Here is a 26,442-nt window from a genome sequence, read left to right on the forward strand (position 1 = left end):
AAAACTGGGAAAAGAAAGGGAAGGAAAGAAAGAGGAAGACAGTCATGGGAAGAAAGGAAGAAAAGGAAAGTAAGGGAGAAAGAAAGAAAAGTAAATGTCTCAACAGATGTTGTAAATATCCAATGAAATAATTCTCTTTAAAATCTAAAAACAGAAACAGAAATTTATTAAGCCATATCCTCATTGCCTTTGATGGTACTAAGAACCAGAAAACCCATTTACACATCACTGTTTAGAATTTCTGGACACCACAATAAGATTGTTTTAAGAAAAGAAACAAACAAAAAAAATGCTATGTTATTTGTAAAAAGATGGACAGCAGAAATAATTTTTTAAAAAACATTTTATTTTTATAAATAGTAATTTTACTGACAATGTTTTGGCAACATTAATAAAACAATAAATTTTACCTGAACGAACAAGCAAAGTAGACAAGGAAATTCACCAAAAGCAATAACAAAATAGTCATCTTGACAGATATTCAATACATTTGTAAAAAAAAACAAAGTGCCGTTGCCTGAAAAAAATATAGAGATATCAAAAGAAAAAGAGAGGAAGCTCCTGAAATAACTCAACTCAGTATTAACTGTCTTTGTTCTGCAGGCACAGAAACTTACTCAAGTTAATTTTACGAAGCAAAGCCCTGATGTTATTATCTCTTTTCAGGTTTTGTGTGTGTGTGTGTGTGAAAATCTAGGAACTTTAGGCTGGACAGGGAAGACGAGTGTAGAGACTTAAAGTGTCTTTAAGGAGGAGAAGGAAAAGGAGAGGTGTGAGGATTTCATTGTGTGGTTTGAACAGCATTGGGGAAGCTCAAACAAGGGATGTAGCAATGTTCTTCTTCTGGGAAGAGCATTCCCAGAAGAAGAGCATTTGCAAAGTCTTTGGATTGGGAAGAAATGGAATTTGCTTAGGGAAAGCAAGGCCAGTGTTGTCAAAAACAGGGCAGCAGTGGGGAAAATAGAGTAGAATGACAGAGAATGGAAGAGAGGAAGTAGTCAGGGACCATATCACTGGAAACTTTTCATTTGGCAATAAATACAACTTGTACTCTTTAGGAGCATACTACAGAGCAAACAACAGTAACAGTATTGATAATCCTAAGCAACAATAAAAACATATAAATAAAACATTTCATATTTACTATGGAAATAGAATAAAGGAGATAAGAATGCAATAGTCTGCACATTTATACATAGAGTTTTCACCTGAGACCAGAAGACAAACACACACACACACACACACACACACTCGTTATACAACTAAAAGAAGTTTAAGCTGACACTTAGCAAAGTGCTTTGGCCCAAGCGAACTAACTGGAAAGGCCTGGTAAAATATTCAAAGTGTAAACCAATCAATCAAGCATTGAGTAAATAAATACAATTTACTTGTATTTGAATTTACACTCAGGAAATTACCTAAAATGGAGACAAGAGACTCACTACAGCTTAGTCATCTGTAGTCCTTTCTCTTTTGTTCTGAGAGGGATGGTAACCCCTTGGTGATTATCACTTTCTAGCATTTTGTGAAAGCTTAGAGGATTTAAATGAATTGTGGGGAGGGGCAGAAAGAGTGGGGAGAGACAAAGAGGAGGAGAAAGGAAGAGGAAATGGAGAGATTTCTCTTGACATAGGTCTACAGCCAAGATTCCAGGTTCCTTGAATGGTGCACAGAGATTCTAGATATCTGTGCCAGAAGTGGAGAAGGTATGGCATTCAACTCCAGGAGGAGACTCAACTCCAGGAACCCACAGAGGAAGCCAAGTGTGCTGATGTTCAGGAACCAATACTTAGAGGGTACACCACAGGTCTGTGAAAGAGCCCTTGGAGATCACACAAAAAAAGGTTTCCACAAGTATAATCACAGACTAGGTAGTTGGATACAGTAGAGGAAGGATGATAACTCTATGACCTGATAATTACTGAAATAAATGAGAAAATTCCTGCACATCAGACTGTGTCAAGTAAGATGGAAACCCAGTATTAGTTTGATAAAATGGGAAATTACACAAAGAATTAGCTGTTAACTTTAATACATTCCTGCCCAAGGCAAGATAAGATACAAAAGTGAAATTGTCACGTTAAACTAGGGTAAGACACATGTAACTGGAAAAGGTAAGGAAAAGTTCTATAGAGGGTTTAATCACCCTGGACCCTTTGTATCCACTACATTTACTCTTCTCGGACAACTCCTTTGTAGCTTAAGGGAAAGAGAACTAAACTTAGCTCAATTCATAAACTGAAAAGATTCCCTGTGTTTGATCCTTTTCAGTTAAACCTATGGGTCCAGTACAAATCAAACTGGATGTCAAGGCTTTTTTCTTTGGGAATCTTAACTTGCTTTACTATTGTGATGGAGACGGATAGGGCTACTTCACTTTGACTAAAGGCCAGCCAAATGGGAAAGGAGATGGAATGAATCAAATTCCCCTTTTGATCACTCAACAGGAGGTCCACAGGCACCAGGCCTCATTCTATTAACTATCTCTGCTTCTCCAACTGCAGTCAATGATATACAGGGCCTGCTTGATCCTTGCAAGTGCCTCTCACCTAACAGGCATTTTAGTGGTTGGCTTCCTTGACATGTCCCTGGGCTAGGTTAAGACACTCTGAGACAGTGTTCTTTCTGCCTTGGCTCCATGCCTGGAGTGCATGCATGCCTCTTCCTCAACTGGGACAAGAAGCCACAGCTCTCCACTAACTAAATCCCGTGTCTGGTCCAAACTCACATCATAGTTTCTCCATCAACTACTCCACATCAGGCTTTCGGAACCATTTTATCTTAGAACAGCACAACAGAGGCACTTCGGAGAGTTCAGCAGCACACAGGACCATACCATAACAAAGCCATTCCAATCTGGCTATATAGTTAATACTGAGATCTTCAAAGCATGAAAACAGTTGAAAATTTCATTGCTAAACACTCTACAGATTATATGTATAGTGGAGAAGGCAATGGCACCCCACTCCAGTACTCTTGTGGGAAAAATCCTACAGATGGAGGAGCCTGGTGGGCTGAAGTCCATGGGGTTGCTAAGAGTCGGGCACGATGGAGTGACTTCACATTCACTTTTCATTTTCATACATTCGAGAAGGAAATGGCAACCCACTCCAGTGTTCTTGCCTGGAGAATCCCAGGGACAGGGTATCTTGGTGGGCTGCTGTCTATGGGGTCGCACAGAGTCGAACATGACTGAAGCAACTTAGCAGCAGCAGTAGCAGCAGCAGCAGAGCTTTCGAACTTGCAAATAACATGAAATACCAAAATACGTTGTTACTTTTCCTTTCTCCACCTCTCTCTCTCTCTCTCTCACACACACACACATAATTTTTACATGTTAAAACACTTATATGAAAAACAGGTACTATATTTTTAAATAACATCTCAATATTTAAACAAAGCTGTACTTCATGTATTTAAAACAAAAACACATAAATTACACATTGGTTGCCCTATATTTGATATTATTGAATAATTCTAAAATTTGAATTTTTTGTTTTTAATGGGGGTTTTAACTTTGACTGAAATACTTGCTTCAGACTTACTGAAAGTAGAATTAACGGGGTTTTTTTTTTTTTTTTTGGCCTCCTACTTTTAGATTTGGGAGATGATGGTTCAGAATCAGATGTGTTCACAGTATTGGATGCTACTTCCACCAATCCTGTTGAAGGGGTTCCGGTGATACCTGAAAAAAAACTCTTGTTTCAGGAGGTAATCCTTCTAGATGCTTAGGCTTCTTAAACATTTGATGACACTGGGTCTTGTGCTGTCTTTTCTCTTTAAAAGTTAAAAAGTGTAGCCTACATTTGGAACACTGATGAAAACTTTTCCCAGTGCTGTCTATAATGACATATGTATGGTGTTGCAGTTTTAAAAATTTGGAGACAAAACGGGCAAAGTAAACTCTTAATGTTACCATGGTATGCTCTGAAATGTGCATCCACATCTGCAAAGAATGATGATCTGTAACTGCAAACCTGGCATACATAGGGCATTTCACCAGGCTTATGATTATCTTTCATGTGCTGTTAGAGAACCTGATCTGTCTCAAAGGACAATTCACAGATTTTACAGACTGTGCAGGGCTCCTGGGAAGTGTGGACACTTTCAATGTGACACTACAGCTGGAAGGGAGTAGCAAACTGGCAGTTGCAGTGGTGGCAGGTGGTGTGGTATTTCCAGCTGTCACCTCTCTGCCTCTCAAGCTCCAAATGGTGCTTCATGTGATTCATAAACTTGACATTTTTTAGAACTTTCAAGCAGCTGAGGCATTTAAAGGCTGTGTGAGTTTTCGGTTCTGGCTGCCCATCTCCTATATGCTGTCCATAGTAGAAGTCACAGAGTAACACAATCAGATTGCCTTCTGTGGGATCAACAATCTTGTTTTGACTTGCTACACTTGGAAAGTCAATTTTTGTCAGTCCATTTGACCCTAAAGGGTTTATAGGTTTGCAATGGACATTGTCCTTTAGAAAATGTGTTGGATAAGATTCTCCATTCTGAACATGGCTTAATGAGGTATGAACACTGTCTGGTGTGCTTTGCTGAGTAGTCACTCTTTGAAAAATATCTGGAGGGCACAAAGCTAAAGAATGTTCTCCTATAATTCCATCACTGAGTTTAGGCCTTTTGGGACTTGTGCTATTTGTTTCAGAAGTGGAAAGTCACTTTGATACATGAGGACTTTTATCCATAGCTCCTGCATAACTGCTGTTTCTACTGGATGCTGCAATGAACTTGTGAAGGTAATCAAAGGAGAACATAACTCTGAAAAGCTATTAGGCACTATTTGTGGTGAAATATTTTTAGAATCTGCTTTGGACAAAGGCTCAATAATAATAGGACTATCTGTTGATCTTGATTCAGAGACAGAAAGTGGCAAGACAGTCTTTGCTTCTGATGCAGGAGTCACATGATTAACAGGCTGTAATTTCTGAGCATTATCTTTCCTGAAGTGACCATACTTTTTTCTCCTTGAACAAGAATCTGGGGTAACTCTGTTCAGTATGTTTGAAATGACTGGTTTTGGATTTGAGGTCATCCCCACAAAGATCACATCAGCATCTTCATTTACGTGTTCCACTCCAAAAAGATCAGTTCAGCGTGTTCATCATCTACTTATTTGGCTTCTCCCTTGCTTTTCTGTGGTTCTGGCTCTTGTTCTTTTCCACGTAACATACATGGTCGTTCCATATTTTAAGTACTTTTTTTTTTATTCTTGGAGGATGTGGCCACAACTCCCAGTGCTTCCTTGAAATAAACTGCCACCTAAGTATAAATATACTACATATTATTTAAGTACAGAAAAATGTGCTATTTGTTTGTCTCCAAAACTCTAAGGTAGTTATAAACACCCTTATCTTACAGATAAAGACATTTAGCATCAAAGAGACTAAATGACAGCTGAAAAACCTATGGCTACAAGTCTACATGACTCGAGAATCGTAGCTTTGTCCCATGTTGATTTTAATATTTTCTATTTAAAGAAAGAAAGAAAGAAAAAAAAAACCACCACTGATCATTAGGTGAAATCACATGTAAAGGACAATTTTTTTACAAAAGCACTATTTTACAGTGTTTAGAAATATGGACTTTGGAGTCAAAGAAGATTAAACTGGAATTCTAAGTTAACCACACACCAGCTGCATCTTTTTCAGCAAATGTATAATTTTTAAATGCGTTTCCGTATCTTAAAGACAAACAAGCTTATTTCCTAGACTTAAGGTTAACAACTCCTTTTTTTAAAGCATCAGCTATTCAATGGCATCTTGTTTTGTAGGAAAACTGAAAAAAAAAAAAAAAAACCCTTATCTTAAATGCACATGACAACTGATTCACAAATAATAATTTCATAAATATTAATACAGAAAATAGGGCACAAATTCAAAGTATATAGTATCTCTACATAGTTAACAAACAGCATAATTCGATGTCAAGCACTTAACACAGGCCTAGGAAATTGAGAATGAACTCTCTTGATAATCTCACCCCAAATCCACACTGATACATCCTAAATTTCTCCCTCTAATCCTGACTAAACTTAAATCCAACAATGCTTTATCCTTCACTCCACATGTCTCTTCCCCATATAGCAGGCAAAATGAGGTCAGTATTTCTCTAATACCAAGATCAGACAGAGACATCACACACAGACACACAACCAATGTCCCTTATGAATACAGATGCAAGAGTCCTCAACAAAACACTGGCAAAAAAAACCCTAACAACATATAAAAAAAGGTTATATGCCATGATCACGTGGGATTTATGCAGGTATGCAAAGTTGGTTCATTATATGAAAGTCAATCGACATTATGCCATTTTAATACAATAAAGAACAAAAAACATATCTGCCTGCAGAAAAAGCATTTCCCTGAGTGTAGCACCTATCCATAATAGGGGTTAAAAACACTTAATAACTAAGAACAGAAGAGTACTTTCTCAATCAAAGGGTACCTGTAAAAGACCCACAGCTAACATCATATTTAATAATGAAAAACTGAGAGCTTTCCCCCTAAGATTGGGAACAACACGAGGAAGTCTATCCCACACTTTGGCTCAATATTATACTGGCAGTTCTATAACCAGAGCAATCAGGTAAGCAAAGGAATTATTGTTTTTGTTGTTTAAAAAAAAAAAAAAAGCCTTCAGAATGGAAAGGAAAAAGTCAAAGTATATTGGAGATAACATACTGTTTTTTTTTTTTTTTTTTTTTGGTTTTAATTTTATTTTATTTTTAAACTTTACATAATTGTATTAGTTTTGCCAAACATCAAAATGAATCCACCACAGGTATACATGTGTTCCCCATCCTGAACCCTCCTCCCTCCTCCCTCCCCATACCATCCCTCTGGGTCGTCCCAGTGCACCAGCCCCAAGCATCCAGTATCGTGCATCGAACCTGGACTGGCAACTCGTTTCTTACATGATATTTTACATGTTACAATGTCATTCTGCTTGATTTTTTAAATATTTATCTTGTATTCTGCAAGCTTTTTATTACTTCTAATACTTGTGGTTTCTTCAGGATTTTCTATATATAAAAGTATGTAACATACTTTTATATATAGAAAATCCTGAAGAAACCACAAGTATTAGAAGTAATAAAAAGCTTGCAGAATACAAGATAAATATTTAAAAAATCAAGCAGATTTCTATACAATAGAAATAGCAACAAACATTTTGAAAATGAAATTAAGTAAACACTTGACTGTACACTAGCATTAAAAAGAATACTTAGGATGTCAGAAAGAGAAGGACAAATATCATATGGTATCACTTACATGTGGACTCCATAATATGATACAAACGAACTTATCTATGAAACAGAAACAGATTGAGAGACATAGAGAGTAGACTATGTGATTACCAAGAGGGGAAGGGTGGGGGAGGCATAGATTGGGAGCTGGTGATGAGCAGATGCAAACTATAATGTTAATATATAGAATAGATAAACAAGATCCTACTGTATAGCACAAGGAAATATATTCATAGTTTGTGATAAATAATGATGGAAAAGGATATGGAAAATATTGTGTGGGCATGTGTGCATATTTACATATGAAGGAAAGGAAAGGTAAAAGGAAAGAAAGGAAAGGACAACTCTTGGCAAGCACGTACAGAAAGTGGATCCTTGTGTGTTATGGGTAGATTTTAAAATGGTGCAACTGCTACAGAAACCAGTATAAAGGCTCCTCAGTAAATTAAAAATAGAACTACCATATGATTCAGCAATTCCACTTCTGGATATAAATTAAAAAGAAGTTAACATGGGGTCTTGAGATATTTGCACAGCCATGCTCAAAGCAGCGCTAATCACAACATCTAAGAGTTGGGAGCATCTAAACGTCCATCAAATGTGATATATACATACAATGGAATATTATTTAGCCATATAAAGGAAATTTTGCCACATGCCACAACATGCATGATTCTTCAAGACATCACCTAGAGGAGAACATAGGCCAAACACTCGCTGACATACATCAGAGCAGGATCCTCTATGACCCACATCCCAGAATATTGGAAGTCAAAGCAAAAATAAACAAATGGGACCTAATTAAACTTAAAAGCTTCAGCACAACAAAGGAAACTATAAGCAAGGTGAAAAGGCAGCCTTCAGAATGGGAGAAAATAATAGCACATGAAGAAACTGACAAACAACTAATCTCAAAAATATACAAGCAACTCCTACAGCTCAATTCCAGAAAAATAAATGACCCAATCAAAAAATGGGCCAAAGAACTAAATAGACATTTCTCCAAAGAAGACATACAAATGGCTAACAAACACATGAAAAGATACTCAACATCACTCATTATCAAAGAAATGCAAATCAAAACCACTGTAAGGGACATTTTCACTCCAGTCAGAATGGCTGTCATCCAAGTTTACAAGCAATAAATGCTGGAGAGGGTGTGGAGAAAAGGGAACCCTCTTACACTGTTGCTGGGAATGCACACTAGTACAGCCACTATGGAGAACAGTGTGGAGATTCCTTAAAAAACTCGAAACAGAACTGCCATATGACCAGCAATTGCACTGCTGGGCATACACACTGAGGAAAACAAAATTGAAAGAGGCATGTACCCCAATGCTCATTGCAACACTATTTCTAATAGCCAGGTCATGGAAGCAACCTAGATGTCCATCAGCAGATGAATGGATAAGAAAGCTGTGGTATATATACCCAATGGAGTATTACTCAGCCATTAAAAAGAATACACTTGCACCAGTTCTAATGAGGTGGATGCAACTGGAGCCTATTATACAGAGTGAAGTAAGCCAGAAAGTAAAAGCACCAATACAGTATACTAACACATATATATGGGATTTCAAAAGATGTAACCATAACCCTGTATACGAGACAGCAAAAGAGACAAAGATGTATAGAACAGTCTTTTGGACTCTGTGGGAGGGGAAGAGGGTGGAATGATTTGGGAGAATGGCATTGAAACATGTATAATATCGTATATGAAACGAGTCGCCAGTCCAGGTTTGATGCATGATACTGGATACTTGGGGCTGGTGCACTGGGACAACCCAGAGGGATGGTATGGGGAGGGAGGAGGGAGGAGAGTTTAGGATTGGGAACATATGTATACCTGTGGTGGATTCATTTTGATATATGGCAAAACCAATACATTATTGTTGTTAAAAAATAAATAAAAAATAAATTCACTTAAAAAATTAAACATCCAGCCAAAGGAATTAAGCCAGTCATAAAAAAAGACAAACACTGTAAGTTTCCACTTATATGAAATATCTAACATAGTCAAGCAATAGAAAGGAACAAAGTAGAATGATGGAGTCCAGGATCTAGGGAAACAGGGAAGAAAAGAGGAGTTGTTGTTTAATGGGACATGTGATGGGTATAGTTTCAATTTTGCAAGATGAAAAGGTGTAAAGATATGTTTCTTAACAATATGATAAGGAATTCCATGATAGTTCAGAGGTTAGGACTCCACGCTTTCCTATCAGGGGCCTGGGTAGGGTTCTCAACCAGGAAACTGTCATTCAAGCTGCATAGCACAGCGAAAACTATGACAACAACAATAAAACAACACTGTAACTGTGTGTGTGTGTGTGTGTGTGTGTGTGTGTGTGTGTGTGTATTAGTTGCTCAGTCATGTATGAGTCTTTGCTTTCACATGGACTGTTGCCCATCAGGCTCCTTTGTCCATGGGGTTCTCCAGGCAAAAATACTGGAGTGGGTTGCCATTTCTTTCTCCAAAAAGGCTGATGAAAGTATGTGAAATACTTAGCATGTAAAAATGGTTAAAATGGTGAAAATTTAAGTTAGATTTTTTTTTTTACAACAATTAAAAACTTTTAACAACCAGGAAAAGAATTTGAATAGACATTTCACCAAAAATACTGCTTAACATGATTGAAAGTGAAAGAAATTAAGTTGCTCAGTCCTGTCCGACTCTTTGCGACCCCATGGACTGTCGCCTATCAGGCTCCTCCATCCATGGGATTTTCCAGGCAAGAGTGCTGGGGTGGATTGTCATTTCCTTCTCCAGGGGATCTTCCTGACCCAGGAATCAAACCCAGGTCTCCTGCATTGCAGGCAGACACTTTACCTTCTGAGCCACCAGGGAAGCCCTTAGCAAAATGTAAATCAGTTTCATTGAAATACTACTTCACACACATTAGCTTGGCTATAATCAAAACCAGGAAAAATAACAAGTGCTGCAGAGGATGTGGAGAAAACGAATCTTCATATATTGTTGAAAAATGTTGAAAATATACTGCTGAAATATATTGTTGAAAATATATTGCTCTAAAATGGTACAACCACTTTGGTTTGTCAGTACCTCAAAAATTAAATATATAGTAGCCATATGATCCAGAAATCTCACTCTTTTGTATATATATATAAAAAAAAAAATCCCTGAAACTATTAAGTCCATTCAAAAACAGTGTTCCCAACAGCATTACTCACAAGAGCCACAAAGAATACACCATCCAAATATTATCTATTAATTGATGAATGGATAAAAAATCGTGGTAATTGTTCACAATGGAGTTCATGTAAGCCATATACCATATTGATGTACCATATACAGCCATTAAAAAAATGCATTGCTATACAGCCAAGAAGTGGATGAATCTTGAAAATACACAAACTAGGGGACTTCCCTGGAAATGTTTAAGTGTTTAAGACTATGCACAGTTTCCATCCCTGGGCAGGGAACTAAGATCCCACATGCCACATAGCTAAATAAATAAATATTTTAAAAGAAAATGTGACATCTGTATAAAGCCAGACACAGAGGTCACACATTGCATGTGGAAGAACTGTAGGTAGAAAAGAAGCAGGAAAGAGAAGCATTCTGTAACGCAAATGAAACATTTTTTTCCAGGGAGGAGGAAATGCACTGCTCTGATAAAGGCTGTCAATAAATTAAATAAAATAACAACTAAAAATTGACCACTGAGTTAAACATTTGGAATTCACTGTTGACTTTGACAAGAGTGAATTTAAAGGAAAATGAGAGACCTGGAGATAACAGATTCTACAAACAACTCTGCAGAAGTCTAGCATAAGCAAATATGAAATAAAAAAAGCATAGGCGATGTGTCACCAAAGGACAGATTTTTAATGAGAGGTAAGATTATAGTCATTCTGTTTGCTGATGGGAACCATCCAGAGAAACAGAAAACTTAATCCAGGACAAAGAAGAGACTTGCTAGAATATCACTGAATAAACAAGAATTGAGGTGGCAAGAATACACAGAAGAACTGTACAAAAACAGATCTTCATGACCCAGATAATTAGGGTGGTGTGATCACTGACCAAGAGCCAGATATCCTGGAATGTGAAATGAAGTGGGCCGTAGAAAGCATCACTATGAGAACAGCTAATGGAGGTGATGGAATTCCATTTGAGCTATTTCAAATCCTGAAAGATGATGCTGTGAAAGGTTTCACTCAATATGCCAGCAAGTTTGGAAAACTCAGCAGTGGCCAAAGGACTGAAAAGGGTCAGTTTTCATTCCAATTTCAAAGAAAGGCAATGCTAAAGAATGCTCAAACTACTGCACAATTACACTCATCTCACATGCTAGTAAAGTAATGCTCAAAATTCTCCAAGTCAGGGTTCAGTAATATGTGAACCGTGAACTTCCTGATGTTCAAGCTGGTTTTAGAAAAGGCAGAGGACCCAGAGATCTAGTTGGCAACATCCGCTAGATCATGAAAAAAACAAGAGTTCCAGAAAAATACATTTATTTCTACTTGATTGACTATGCCAAAGTCTTTGACTGTGTGGATCACAATAAACTGTGGAAAATTCTGAAAGAGATGGGAATACCAGACCACCCGACCTGCCTCTTGAGAAATCTGTATGCAGGTCAAGAAGCAACAGTTAGAACTCATCATGGAACAACAGACTGGTTCCAAATAGCAAAAGAGTAAGTCAAGGCTGCATATTGTCACCCTGCTTATTTAACTTCTATGCAGTGTGATATCATGAGAAACTCTGGAGTGGAAGAAGCAAAAGCTGGAATCAAGATTGCAGGGAAAATTATCAATAACCTCAGATATGCAGATGATACCACCCTTATGGCAGAAAGTGAAGAGGAGCTAAAAAGCCTCTTGATGCAAGTGAAAGTGGAGAGAGAAAAAGTTGACTTAAAGCTCAACATTCAGAAAATGAAGATCATGCCATCCGGTCCCATGTACTTCATGGCAAATAAATGGGGAAACAGTGGAAGCAGTGTCAGATTTATTTTTGGGGGATGCAAAAGCACTGCAGATGGTGACTGCAGCCATGAAATTAAAAGACACTTACTCCTTGGAAGGAAAGTTATGTCCAACCTAGATAGCATATTCAAAAGCAGAGACATTACTTTGCCAAGAAAGGTCCATCTAGTCAAGGCTATGGTTTTTCCTGTGGTCCTGTATGGATGTGAGAGTGGGACTGTGAAGAAGGCTGACCACTGAAGAATTGATGCTTTTGATCTGTGGTGTTGGAGAAGACTCTTGAGAGTCCCTTGGAAATAGATCCAACAAGTCCATTCTGTAGGAGATGAGTCCTGGGAATTCTTTGGAAGGAATGATGCTGAAGCTGAAACTCCAGTACTTTGGCCACCTCATCCAGAGTTGACTCATTGGAAAAGACTCTGATGCTGGGAGGGATTGGGGGCAGGAGGAAAAGGGGACGACAGAGGATGAGATTGCTGGATGGCGTTACTGACTCGATGAACCTGTCCGAGTAAACTCCGGGAGTTGGTGATGGACAGGGAGGCCTGGCGTACTGCTATTCATGGGGTCACAAAGAGTTGGACATGACTGAGCGACCGAGCTGAATTGACCCTTAGAAAATGGCCAGGTATGGCATGCCAACAAACAAACAAACAAACAAACAACAACAACAACAAAAACGGGCGCAAACCACATGTCAGGAAGGAAACATCAACAGGTAAATACTTAGTCAATGCTTAGAAAAAAGCCTCTGGAAATGTGCCTCATTTGCTCTATTATCAGTGAATTGAAAACTTAAACTGCAAGGCAGTATCACTAATGGGAAACCAAAAAGGCCATTATCCAAAAGTCTACAGACAAGAAAGAGTAGAGCAATGTTAGTAAAGGGGAACCCTGTATGCCATTGGTGGGAGGTAAGGTAAGTGCTCAGAGACTTTATAAGCATGGCTGCCAAAGTACCTAGGAATCACAAAATGATGTAGATGATGTCATATGTCAGCTCCACTTCCAGAGTATTTGAGCAATCAACAGATCGTGAAAAACACACACAACACCACCACTTCCACAAACATACCCTGGATCAGCTGTCACAATGCCCAAGAGATGAAAGGAAAGAGAATCGCTGGCTTCAAATTAAAAGAGAAACATATGGGACATAGAGACACAATAAATATGAGTCTGACATTATGAAAATCCAAAAAAAAAAAAAAAAAGCCATTTGCAGGAATATGCAGAAACCTAGAGCGAATCACAGTAAGTAAAGAAAGGCAGATTAAAGAGATATTACAACATATGCCTTCCAGAAGGGATTAAAAAACATATTGATGGGATGAGTACCCAAGGAAAAGTGAAATGGACTTACACTCCTGGTAAGAAAATTACAGTTGGCAAAGGGTTTTGGTGGGTGAGAGGCCAACAGGTCAAGGCTGGAATAGACTTATACCCACAAATACCTATGCAGTTCATAATCCACATGGACCTCCTGTATCAAGAGATATGTACTCAATAGATTCCAAAAGATACCTCTGACAATAACCAGAGCTAAATTCCTCCAAGTGTCTATGGAAAGGAAGGTGGAACTGTTTCTATGCAACAACTACAACGGTATTAATAGTCTTAAAAAATATATAGCTTCGCTTAAAAAAAAAAAAAAAAGATCAAAGAGTAAACAACCAAAACTTTTGGTGACTACCTGTGTCTCATTTTACTCTCATTTACAACCAGACTTGGGAATAACACAGAGGCTGCTGTTACCATGGGTACAAGAGGAGGGAATGAAGAAATGCTGTCACCTTGTGGACATTTTCTCTAACAGCAACCTTAAAATGCTTGCTGATGGCCACAATATTCACAAGGGTGCTGAGCTCTAACTGATATCCACCCTTAACAAATTTTCAGGGTTCACAGAGGGGAAAATAAGTAAAGTAAACTTGGGAGAAGCTAACAGGAAGAGGATATGAACAGCTAAACATAATTCCGTGTTTCTTTAAAAAAGCACATGACACATAGGGTGAATTCTAAGAGATACAGACATCTAAACTCTGAGGACATTATCACCTCCGCCTGAGCATGGAAAAGGGCCACTGTCAAATCCTGGACATGGCATCAATGGCAGAGTAGGAGTAGTACAGTGGACGCTTTAAGGTAATGCTTTAATGGACCTGGTAAGAGCCACTATGGACATGACTAGAAAGGTGCACTCCCATGAAAGAAAAATAAATAAATAAAGAGGTCATGACAGCATGGTAAATCAGATCCTCTCCTGCAGTATTTCAGACATGAACAGATTTCAAACACCACACACCCCAAACTAGATCCTGCTGCATCATTCAGAACATCAAAGCAATGAAAGGTAAGACAGTGTACTTGGATAGAGGAATGGATAAAGAAGTGTGATATAGGTCTGGAATGAAGCTTTAATCAGGACTGAAATTTGAAAGTAGGCCCTCTTCACGGATAGAGAGAAATCCAGAGATCATCACACTAAATGAAGGAACATTTCAAGAAATATCATGGGATACATTGGAGTGGTGGGATACAGAAATCCACTGCAGTGTGTGCCCACACAAATGTGATGTGGACACCCAAACTGGCAAGAAACTTATGGTAGCCAAGGACCTTGGTGGATGGAAGGGATAAATCTGGAACTTGGTATTAATTTCTTCCCACAGATACATATTAAATACAAAATCCGTATAAACCTATTGCAGCAAGAGTGGTAGACAAAACAATTTCTAATAATATGTAGGGAAAAGCAAGCACCGCTGAATACATAATGTCATCTCAGTGTTTCAGAACAAGAATCTGTACATGTAAAACCAACTCATCCTTGTCTTCAACTTAAAGAAAATATGAGCACTTACTTCAAAGATCCAAAAGTGAGGATACATCAGGTTTCATGGCATCCTTTGGCTCATTCTGCTCTAATGTACTCCCAGGCCTGACAAAAACTCTCAGACATCACAGGCCATCCTAAAAAGGAGCAAATAATAAAGCCTTGCAGCATAGAGTTTTCTCTGTAACAGCAGCCTTAAAACTATCACTGATGGACATCTGATATACAAAAGGTCCTATTGCTGGACTTGATACGACACCTACCCTTGAACATGACAGTAGTCACTCATCAAAAAAAAAAAAAAATAAGTGAAACAGAAATACAGGACACTCCTAAGAAGAAAATATCAACATTTAAATACAGCTCAAACTGCTTGGAAAAAAAAAAAAAAAACAGACACTTCATATTCCAAAGGCTTCTGAGCTTTAAATATATGTCTTTAGAGGAGAACGTAGACAAAATTCTCTCTGACATACATCAAAGCAGGATCCTCCATGACCCACCTTCCAGAATATTGGAAATAAAAGCAAAAATAAACAAATGGGACCTAATTAAACTTAAAAGCTTCTGTACAACAAAAGAACTATAAGCCAGGTGAAAACGCAGCCTTCAGAATGGGAAAAAAAATAATAGCAAATGAAGCAACTGACAAACTAAACTCAAAAATATACAAGCAACTCCTACAGCTCAATTCCAAAAAATAAATGACCCAATAAAAAAATGGGCCAAAGAACTAAATAGACATATCTCCAAAGACATACAGATGGCTATGAAACACATGAAAAGATGCTCAGCATCACTCATTATCGGATAAATGCAAATCAAAACCACAATGAGGTACCACTTCACACCAGTCAGAATGGCTGCGATCCAAACGTCTACAAGTAGTAAATGCTTGAGAGGATGTGGAGAAAAGGGAACCCTTTTACACTGTTGGTGGGAATGTAAACTAGTACGGCCACTATGGAAAACACTGTGGAGATTCCTTAAAAAAAAAAAAAAAAACTAGAAATAGGACTGCCATATGGCCTAGCAATCCCGCTGCTGGGCATACACACTGAGGAAACCAGAAGGGAAAGAGACACGTGTACTCCAATGTTCATCGCAGCACAGTTTCTCATATCCAGGACATGGAAGCAACATAGATGTCCACCAACAGATGAATGGATAAGAAAGCTGTGGCATATATACACAATGGAGTATTACTCAGCCATTAAAAAGAATACATCTGAAGCAGTTCTAATGAGGTGAATGAAAGTGGAGCCTATTATGCAGAATGAAGTAAGCCAGAAAGAAAAACACCAATACAGTATACTAACACATATATATATGGAATTTAGAAAGATGGTAATGACAACCCTGTATGCGAGATAGGTAAAGAGACACAGATGTATGGAACAATCTTTTGGACCCTGTGGGAGAGGGAGTGGGGGATGATTTGCGAGAATGGCATTAAAACATGTATAATATCATATTAGAAATGAATCGCCAGTCCAGGTTCCATGCAGGATAAGAGAAGCTTGGGGCTGGTGCACTGAGATGACCCAGAAGGATGGTATGGCTAAGGAGGTAGGAGGGGGTTCAGGATGGGGAAAATGTGTACACCTGTGGTGGATGCATGTTGATGTATGGCGAACAACTACAATAGTGTAAAGTAAAAAATAATAAGAATAAAATAAATAAATACATAAATACAGAAATGAAAACAAAAAACCAAAATTGCTAACTCTTTTGTGTGGATGAAAAATGTCAAACAGCACACCATATCTGGAAGAAAATACCAACAGGTAAATACAGTTCTCAGTATTTATTTAAAAGCACATAAAATACACTCATTATAGTGAATTACTAAGAACTCTTTTAGCTTCACCTTTTTGTGATCCCGGAGACCATAGCCCAACAAGTTCCTCTGTCCTTGCAATTTTCCAGGCAAGAATTCTGGAGTGAGTTGCCATTTCCTCCTCCAGGGGATCTTCCCAAATCACATCTCCTTTGACTCCTGCCTTTGCTGAAAGATTCTTAACAACAGTGCCACCTGAGAAGCCCAGTGTATTACATAGATAATCCAACTATGCTAATGAGTTATCACCTCTGAGTAGTGAAAAAGTACCAAATACTATACAGAGAAGACATGGTAGAGAAACATTGTTAAAGGGGAATCTTTATGGTACTAGTGAGATATATTTGGTAGGAGTCATTATGAATGTCACTACTAAGTGCCCTTTATTTTTTTTTAATTTAATTTTATTTTTCAATTTTACAATATTGTACTGGTTTTGCCAAATATTGAAATGAATTTGCCACAGGTATATATATGTGTTCCCCATCCTGAACCCTCCTCCCTCCTCCCTCCTCCCTCCCCATACCACCCCTCTGGGTCGTCCCAGTGCACTATCCCCAAGCATCCAGTATTGTGCATCGAACCTGGACTGGTAACTCATTTCATACATTATATTTTACATGTTTCAATGCCAGTCTCCCAAATCTTCCCACCCTCACCCTCTCCCACAGAATCCAGAAGACTGTTCTATACATCTGTGTCTCTTTTGCTGTCTCCTATACAGGGTTACTGTTAACATCTTTCTAAATTCCTTATATATGCATTAGTAAACTGTATTGGTGTTTTTCTTTCTGACATACTTCACTCTGTATAATAGGCTCCAGTTTCAACCACCTCATTAGAACTGAATCAAATGTATGATTTTTAATGGCTGAGTAATACTCCATTTTGTATATGTGCCACAGCTTTCTTATCCATTCATCTGCTGATGGACATCTAGGTTGTTTCCATGTCCTGGCTATTATAAACACTCCTGCTATGAACATTGAGGTACACGTCCCTCTTTCCCTTCTGGTTTCCTCAGTGTGTATGGTGAGCAGTGGGATTGCTGGATCATAAGACAGTTCTATTTCCAGTTTTTTAAGGAATCTCCACACTGTTCTCCATAGTGGCTGTACTAGTTTGCATTCCCACCAACAGTGTAAGAGGGTTCCCTTTTCTCCACACCCTCTCCAGCATTTATTTCTTGTAGGTGTTTGGATCGCAGCCATTCTGACTGGTGTGAAATGGAACCTCATAGTGGTTTTGATTTGCATTTCTCTGATAATGAGTGATGTTGAGCATCTTTTCATGTGTTTGTTAGCCATCTGTATGTCTTCTTTGGAGAAATGTCTATTTAGTTCTTTGGCCCATGTTTTTATTGGGTCATTTATTTTTCTGGAATTGAGCTGTAGGAATTGCTTGTATATTTTTGAGATTAGTTGTTTGTCAGTTGCTTCATTTGCTATTATTTTCTCCCATTCTGAAGGCTGTCTTTTCACTTTGCTTATAGTTTCCTTTGTTGAGCAGAAGCTTTAGAATTTAATTAGGTCACATTTGTTTATTTTTGCTTTTATTTCCAATATTCAGGGAGCTGGGTCATAGAGGATCCTGCTGTGATGTATGTCGGAGAGTGTTTTGCCTATGTTCGCCTCTAGGAGTTTTATAGTTTCTGGTGTTACATTTAGATCTTTAATCCATTTTGAGTTTATTTTTGTGTATGGTGTTAGAAAGTGTTCTAGTTTCATAGTTTTACAAGTGGTTTACCAGTTTTCCGAGCAGCACTTGTTAAAGAGATTCTCCTTAATCCATTGTATATTCTTGCCTCCTTTGTCAAAGATAAGGTGTCCATATGTGCGTGGATTTATCTCTGGGCTTTCTATTTTGTTCCATTGATCTATAATTCTGTCTTTGTGCCAGTACCATACTGTCTTGATGAGTGTGGCTTTGTAATAGAGACTGAAGTCAGGTAGGTTGATTCCTCCAGTTCCATTCTCTTTCTCAAGATAGCTTTGGCTATTCGAGGTTTTTTTTTTTTTTTTTTTTTGCATTTCCATACAAATTGTGAAATTATTTGTTCTAGCTCTGTGCAGAATACGGTTGGTAGCTTGATAGGGATTGCATTGAATCTATAAATTGCTTTGGGTAGTATAGTCATTTTCACTATATTGATTCTTCCAATCCATGAACATGGTATATTCCCCCATCTATTAGTGTCCCCTTTGATTTCCTTCACCAATGTTTTATAGTTTTCTATATATAGGTCTTTAGTTTATTTAGCTAGATATATTCCTAAGTATTTTATTCTTTCCGTTGCAATGGTAAATGGAATTTTTTCCTTAATTTCTCTTTCTGTTTTCTCATTATTAGTGTATAGGAATGCAAGGGATTTCTGTGTGTTGATTTTATATCCTGCAACTTTACTGTAATCATTGATTAGTTCTAGTAATTTTCTGGTGGAGTCTTTAGAGTTTTCTATGTAGAAGATCATGTCATCTGCAAATAGTGAAGAGTTTTACCTCTTCTTTTCCATTTGGATTCCTTTTATTTCTTTTTCTCCTCTGATTGCTGTGGCCAAAAATTCCAAAACTCTGTTGATTATTAATGGTGAAAGTGGGCCCCCTTGTCTTGTTCCTGACTTTAGAGGAAATGCTTTCACTTTTCACCATTGAGGATAATGTTTGCTGAAGCGTTTGTCTTATATAGCTTTTATTATGTTGAGGTATGTTCCTTCTATTCTTGCTTTCTGGAGAGTTTTTATCATAAATGGATGTTGAATTTTGTCAAAGGCTTTCTCTGCATCTTTTGAGATAATCATATGGTTTTTGTTTTTCAATTTGTTAATGTGGTGTATTATATTGATTGATTTGAGGATATTGAAGAATCCTTGCATCCCTGGGATAAAGCCCACTTGGTCATGATGTATGATCTTTTTAATGTGTTGTTGGATTCTGATTGCTGGAATTTGTCTTTTCAAGAATACGAGAGACTGAGCATATGACCTGGCAGCTCCACTCCTAAGAGTATGTATTAAAACAAAACAAAACAGATTTTGAAAAAAAACATGTAACTCAACCATGTACTGCAGGGAGATCAACAACATCCTATAATGGCACCACACTCCGGTACTCTTGCCTGGAAAATCCCATGGACGGAGGAGCCTGGTAGGCTGCAGGGCATGGAGTCGCGAAGAGTCAGACAGGACTGAGCGACTTCCTTTTCACTTTCTACTTTCATGCATTGGAGAGGAAATGGGAACCCACTCCAGCGTTCTTGCCTGGAGAATCCCAGGGATGGGGGAGCCTGGTGGGCTGCCGTCTTGGGGTCTCACAGAGTAGGACACAATGAAGCTGCTTAGCAGCAGCATGAGCATGCATGAAAAATCAGGCTTCCCTTGTGGCTCAGCTGGTAAAGAATCCAGCTACAAAGCAGGAGACATGGTTTCGACCCCTGTGTGGGAAGATCCCCTGGAGAAGGAAAAGGCTACCTACTCCAGTATTCTGGCCATGGGCTGTATAATCCATGTGGTCGCAAAGAGTCGGACATGACTGAGTGACTTTCACTACCACTACTATACCTGAAAATCAAGAAACTGATGCAGCCACTATTGAAAACAGTAAGCAGGTCTTTTATAATAATTATAATTATTTTTCCTTAAGGGTAATTGCTTTTCAGAGTTTTGTTGCTTTCTTTCAAACCTCAACATGAATCAGCCATATGTATACATATATTCCTTCCTTTTGAACTACCTGCCCATTATCTCCTTCCTTGGTATAGAGTTTTTTAATACTCTAAAAATACAGTTACTATATGATCCAACAATAACACTTCTGGGCATATATCCATTAAGATGAAAACTCCTATCAGAAAAGTGATATGCACAACAGTGTTTATAGTAGCACAATGTACAGTAGCAAAGACATGCAAACGACCTTAAGGCATTTAAATATGTGAGTGGATAAAGACAGATATATTATGCATACAATGGAATATTATCCATAAGAAAGAACGAAATAATGCTATTTTTTCCAACATGGATGGACCTAGAGATGATCATACTAAATAAGTCAGAGAAAGACAAGAGGAGCTTAGGTGGGTTCAGCTCACCTTGACACATCCTTTGGACCTCAGTTGATGGGAGATCTTCATCTTTTCGTCCTGGGTATCTAGACTCAGCTGTTCCAAGAATGATGCTAAAACTGAAACTCCAGTGCTCTAGAGCCTTCCCAGTCACCTTAGTAATTTTGAAGACTTGCAGTGGTCGACTTCAGAGCCCCTGAGTACCCCTATATATACCCTTCCCCAGGTGGCCACACCCTTACACTTTATGAGGTCAGCAAGCCACTTGCACAGCCAATGGAGGCCCTGGTGAGCCTTGACCTCACAAAGCCTCATCCTGACACCTCTAGGGGAGTATGGGGAGCAAGTCAGAAAGCGTTGACCTCTCCCGATTCTTTTAACCACACCCTCTAGCTTCCTAGAGTTTTGGGCCACCTTTAAAATTTCTTATTTTACATGTTCTTTGTCCAGAAGCTTAAAAGGGAAAATTTACATAACTTTTTTTGTAGTAAAACTCCTGCATGACTGAATAGAAAATAAACACGGAATTATAAAATGACAATTGAGAAATATTTGGAAGACAGCTGACAAATGACTCATTTACCTCATTTATGCAGAGTCCAAACTTAAAATAAGAAAAGATGAAAAACCCAATAGAAGAGAATTGTGAAATAAACAATAATTAAAAAAAAAAAAAAAACATACAAATTACCCTCCCCCGAAAAAAGGAAAATTACCAAAAATCAGGAAGAAATGTCATACCTACCTGGTAATAAAATAAATGCAAACGAAAACAATAATGGATTATGATTTCTCACCATGAAAACTGCCAAAGTTCAATGACAAAGTTGAAATATACCAAATTTTTCCTCCAAATGGACGATGACAAATTGGAAAAGGAGTGTTTCAGCAGTGTTGTGAGCGCATAGTGTGACGCAACTTTCTGAAGGACAATATGACATTATCTAGTAAATTTATAAATACATAGAGCCACTTGGCAAGACCCTGTTTGGAATGTCCATTTCAGAAATATTTCTGCAATTTCACCTAGATTATATATCTAATGCTCATTGAAAAAATAATTTTTTCCCCCATCATCCTAGATAATTTCTTTGGTATACTTCCCCACACTGTCTTTCCCCATGCAACCCCTGTTCTCAGTTCTGTTATTGTAGATTACATATGCTTCTTTTAGAACATCCTTTAAATGGAGCCTAGAGTATGTACACATATACACATGTAGTTGCTTAACAATGTTGTGTTACATTCTGCCGTACACAAATCACACTAGGTGTACAAGTGTATAAACATAACCTCTTTCATTTAATTTTCTTCTAAATTTAGGTCATCACAGAGCATGGAGGGCAGTTCCCTGTGCTACACAGATAGTTCCCATTAGTTATCAAGGCATTATTTTCAAAAATATGCAAATGGCTACGTAGCCCAGTATCAAAAACAAACAAACAAACAAAAAACACCTTCGTAACAAAACAGGCAGATCTAAATAGTCATTTCCCAAAAGAAATCATACAGATGATGAAAAAACACTTGAAAAGAGGCTACGTTCAGGTTAGACACTCAGTCGGGTCTGACTCTTTGCGACCCTATGGACTTCAGTACTCCAGGCCTCGCTGTCCATCACCAACTCCCGGAGTCTTCCAAACTTAGGTCCATTGAGGCAGTGAAGCCATTCAACTATCTCATCCACTGTCGTCCCCTTCTCTGTCTGCCCTCCATCTTTCCCAGCATCAGGGTCTTTTCAAATGAGTCAGCTCTTCACATCAGGTGGCCAAAATATTGGAGTTTCAGCTTAAACATCAATCCTTCCAATGAACACCAGGACTGATCTCCTTTATAATGGACTGATTGGAACTCTCTGGAGCCCATGGGACTCTCAAGAGTCTTCTCCAACACCACAGTTCAAAATTATCACTTCTTCAGTGCTCAGCTTTCTTTACAGTTAAACTCTCACATCCATACAGGACTACTAGAAAAAAACATAGCCTTGACTAGATGGACCATCGTTGGCATAGTAATGTCTCTGCTTTTTAATAAGTTGTCTAGGTTGATCATAACTTTCCTTTCAAGGAGTAAGTGTCTTTTAATTTCATGGTTTCAGTCATCACCTGCAGTGATTTTCAAGCCCCCCAAAATAAAGTCAGCCACTGTTTCTGCCATTTCCCCATCTATTTGCCATAAAGTGATGAGACCATGATCTTCATTGTCTGAATGTTGAGCTTTAAGCCAACTTTTTCTCTCTTCTTCCACTTTCATCCAGAAGCTCTTTAATTCTTCTTCACTTTCTGCCTGCAGAAAGGGTGGTGTCGCCTGCATATGTGAGGTTATTGATATTTCTCCCAGCAAACTTGATTCCAGCTTGTGCTTCCTCCAGCACAGGGTTTCTCATGATGTACTCCACATATGAGTTAAATAAACACGACAACAATATACAACCTTGATGTGCTCCTTTCCCACTTTGGAACCAGTTTGCTGTTTCATGTCCAGTTTTCACTCTTGCTTCTTGACCTGCATACAGATTTGTCAAGAGGCAGGTTAGGTAGTCTGGTATTTCCATCTCTTTGAGAATTTCCTACAGTTTATTGTTATTCACACACTCAAAGGCTGTGGCATAGTCAATAAAGAATAAATAGATGTTTTTCTGGAATTCTCTTGCTTTTTCACGATCTGACAGATGTTGGCAATTTGATCTCTTGTTCCTCTGCCTTTGTTGAAACCTCCTTGAACATCTGGAAGTTCATGGTTCACGTATAGCTGAAGCCTGGCTTGGAGAATTTTGAGCACTACTTTACTAGTGTGTGAGATGAGTGTAATTGTTCTGTAATTTGAGCGTTCTTTGACATTGCCTTTCTTTAGGATTGGAAGGAAAACTAATGTTTTCCAGTCCTGTGGCCACTGATGAGTTTTCCAGATTTACTGGCATATTGAGTGCAGAACTTTCCAGCAGCATCTTTGAGAATTTGAAATAGCTCAACTGGAATTCCATCACCTCCACTAGCTTTGTTTGTAGTGTGGCTTCCAAAGGCCCACTGGACTTCATATTCCTGGATGTCTGTCTCTAGGTGAGTGATCAGACCATTGTGATTAAATGGGTCTTGAAGATATTTTTGGTACAGTTCTCCTCTTAGTGTTTTCTGCTTCTGTTAGGTCCATATCATTTCTGTCGTTTATTGAGCCCATCTTTGCATGAAATGTTCCCTTGGTATCTCTAATTTTCTTGAAGAGATCTCTAGTCTTTTCCATTCTTTATTTCCTTCTATTTCTTTGCACTGATCACTGAGGAAGGCTTTCTTATCTCTACTTGCTATTCTTTGGAACTCTGCATTCAAATGGATATAGCTTTTCCTTCTTCCTTTGCTTTTGGCTTCTCTTCTTTTCACAGCTATTTGTAAGGCCTTCTCAGACAGCCATTTTACTTCTTTGCATTTCTTTTTCTTGTCTTGGGGATGGTCTTGGTTCCTGTCTCCTGTACAGTGTCATGAACCTCCATCCATAGTTCATCATCACTATTCATTAGAGAAATACAAATCAAAACTACAATGTGGTATTCCTTCACACCAGGCTGAATAGATAGCAACTAAAATTCTACAAGCAATAATTCCTGGAGAGAATGTGGGAAAAAAGGGAACAATCTTGCACTGTTAGTGGGCATGTAAATTGGTACTGCTACTATGGTGAAGAGTATTGCTGCTCCTTTAAAAACTAAAACATATAATCACCTTATGACCTACTCCTGGACATTTTTTCTGGAAAAAACCTTAAAACCAAAAGATTGATGCACCCTAATGTTCATTACAGTATTATTTCCTGGAGGCACGACATGCAACATTTTTTAATTATAGAAAAAACGGAAAAAAGGAAAAAAAGAATAAAAAAAGTATAAAGCAAGCAGTCTCTAAAGATGTGGTCAAATTACTCAGTATTTGTAAAAGGAAAATCTTCAGTATAAGTAAACAAAGCAAGAACCACATATCAGAACCAAGTTATATGTTAAAATTCAAATAACAGAAAGTATTTTATAGTGAAAGAACTAACACACCCTGATATTTTATCTCTCCAGCTCAGGAACTCAGAATTACTTTTTTTTGTTTTTAAATAAATTTTATTTTATTTTACAATATTGTATTAGTTTTGCCAAATATCAAAATGAATCCGCCACAAGTATACCTGTGTTCCCCATCCTGAACCCTCCTCCCTCCTCCCTCCCCATACCCTCCCTCTGGGTTGTCCCAGTGCACCAGACCCAAGCATCCAGTATCATGCACTGAACCTGGACTAGCAACTCATTTCATACATGATATTATACATGTTTCAATGCCATTCTCCCAAATCTTCCCACCCTCTCCCTCTCCCACAGAGTCCATAAGACTGATCTATACATCAGTGTCTCTTTTGCTGTCTCGTACACAGGGTTATTGTTACCATGTTTCTAAATTCCATATATGTGTGTTAGTATACTGTATTGGTGTTTTTCTTTCTGGCTTACTTCACTCTGTATAATAGGTTCCAGTTTCATCCATCTCATTAGAACTGATTCAAATGTATTCTTTTTAATGGCTCAGTAATACTCCATTGTGTATATGTACCACAGCTTTCTTATCCATTCATCTGCTGATGGGCATCTAGGTTGCTTCCATGTCCTGGCTATTATAAACAGTGCTGCGATGAACATTGGGGTACATGTGTCTCTTTCCCTCTGGTTTCCTCAGTGTGTATGCTGAGCAGTGGGTTTGCTGGATCATAAGGCAGTTCTATTTCCAGTTGTTTAAGGAATATCCACACTGTTTTCCATAGTGGCTGTACTAGTTTGCATTCCAACCAACAGTGTAAGAGGGTTCCCTTTTCTCCACACCGTCTCCAGCATTTATTGCTTGTAGACTTTTGGATCACAGCCATTCTGAGTGGTGTGAAATGGTACCTCAGAGTGGTTTTGATTTGCATTTGTCTGATAATGAGTGATGTTGAGCATCTTTTCATGTGTTTGTTAGCCATCTGTATGTATTCTTTGGAGAAATGTCTATTTAAGGAACTCAGAATTCTGAGCGAGTAGTAAATTAGATCATGGGCGATTTCTTTCTTTCTTTCTTTTTTTTCTAGGAAATTAACATTTTCTGTTATGATCATGTATGAATTTTTTAATAAAGTTATAAAGTATATTTTTTAATATGTGAATAATGCATCTGGATTTTATAAATTTCATTCATAAGCATTCTTCTATTTCTCCATGAGATGGCAGTATAACCACAGTAAATATTTCTTCATACACATTTATATATATGAGTGAATACATTCGGATTTTATAAATTACATTCATTATCATTTTTCTATTTCTGCTTGAGAGGGCATCATATGCATCCGTTCAGTTCAGTTCAGTCGTTCAGTGGTGTCCGACTCTTTGGAACCCATGAATCGCAGCACGCCAGTCCTCCCTGTCCATCACCAACTCCCAGAGTTCGCTCAGACCCACGTCCATTGAGTCAGTGATGCCATTCAACCATC

Source organism: Bos taurus, chromosome Y (assembly GCF_002263795.3).
Source record: "Bos taurus isolate L1 Dominette 01449 registration number 42190680 breed Hereford chromosome Y, ARS-UCD2.0, whole genome shotgun sequence".
Taxonomy (NCBI): domain Eukaryota; kingdom Metazoa; phylum Chordata; class Mammalia; order Artiodactyla; family Bovidae; genus Bos; species Bos taurus.